Genomic DNA, 1,787 nt, shown 5'->3' with positions numbered 1-1,787 from the left:
TGTCTCTGATGAAAAGAGATCTGTGATATTTTCTGTTCTGAAAGATTCCTCTTCTGCTCAGCAAGGCTCATTAGCTTCATGTTTTGCATGTGAAAACATTTCTCTGAGTTTGAGAAAGACAGTACAGGTTATGAACAAGTAATATTTGTAATATATGAGCTGCGAATGAGCTTCCACTGAGTCATAATCACAATCGCTAAAGAGAAAACATGGATGCAGCACTGGTAGCTGCTAATGCGTATCAGATCATGTTAGCAGAAAATGTATGAAAAAATTATTATTCTGTTTAAAGAAATATAATGTAAATACTGAACAGACCAATAACTCTCCAAGTGTGCAAACTTTTTTGACTATAAGCCATAATGGACACAATGTTCAGTGAAGCTAAGTGAACACGAACAAAACCGCAGTAGACAGTACTGAATATGATGTATGCTTGTTATTCTATTAAAAATTATTAAATTAACAATTAATTAGTTTGCACTCCTGGCATAAATGAAGAAATTACTGTCACTACAACTATGATCTTATCATAAACAGTGGTCAAATATCAAAAATTAAATATTTCTAATGATAAACAGTTTTCAGTAAGAGTCTGTTTTAACGTGTTGTGATACGTTATCTTTAAATATTAAGAGGTTAAAGAAAGTTCACCTGCTCATGGATCCTTCCTTCGCTCATCTCTGAGAGCACCCAGCATTACAGAATACCAGAACACACACAATTTATCCAACAGGGAAAAGTCTGTCAAAGGTTTGTAAGCCAGGGCAATTATCCCAGCTATGAGCTATGAGAACTCTCTAGAGTTTGGGGGGGGCAGTACCTCAATGACTCACTGGGCAGATTTGCTCTTCAAACTATTTTAAGGAAAAGACTTAAGGATTCTGTGAGGTTGTCCCACTAGATTGTAAATTTAATCTGCTGGATTTCATTCTTCAGATTTTACAGGCAATCCCAACACTTCCAAATCCAGTGGTTCCATTACTGGTAGACCCAGTAATCCCTCTGTCGGTTTCATGGTCCTGTAGGTCCTTCCACCATCATCAATTCTGCTAGTGATGGCTGCCATAATCTTATATGTCTGAGGCAATATAAGTAATGGTCTCTGCTACAGCTGCTTACACTCCTGAACCCTCTATCAATCCTGTTGTGGCCAAGGAGGCTGTATCTGAACCCTTTGAACTCTCTTTATTTCTTGTCATGGCCACAGAGACCATTTTTGAACTCTCTGAACTCCCTGTAACGGCCATTGAGGCAGTCAGTAAACACTTTGTGCTCTCTGTTCCAGCTCTTCTGTGGATTCCGGCTTCACCCTGGTCACCAGTTCTACTGCCTATGCCCTGGTCTCAAACTCTACCCTGGTCTCCAGTTCCACTGCTTCTGCCCTGGTTAAAAACTCCACCCTGCACTCTGGCTCTGCCCTGGTGTACAGTTCCACAACCTCCTCCCTGGTTAACAACTCCGCTCTTGTCTCTGGCTCTGCCCTAGTGTCCAGTTCCACAGCCTCTCCCCTGGTTAACAACTTTACGCTGGACTCTGGCTCTGCCAGCTCTACCCTGGTTAACAACTCCGCTCTTGTCTCTGGCTCTGCCCTAGTGTCCAGTTTTACAGCCTCTCCCCTGGTTAACAACTTTACGCTGGACTCTGGCTCTGCCGGCTATACCCTGGTTAACAACTCCGCTCTTGTCTCTGGCTCTGCCCTAGTGTCCAGTTCCACTGCCTCTCCCCTGGTTAACAACTTTACACTGGACTCTGACTCTGCCGGCTCTACCCTGTTTAACAACTCT

Source organism: Puntigrus tetrazona, chromosome 23 (genome assembly GCF_018831695.1).
Source record: "Puntigrus tetrazona isolate hp1 chromosome 23, ASM1883169v1, whole genome shotgun sequence".
NCBI lineage: Eukaryota > Metazoa > Chordata > Actinopteri > Cypriniformes > Cyprinidae > Puntigrus > Puntigrus tetrazona.
The sequence above is the reverse complement of the archived record's forward strand: the minus strand, read 5'-3'. Positions refer to the sequence as shown.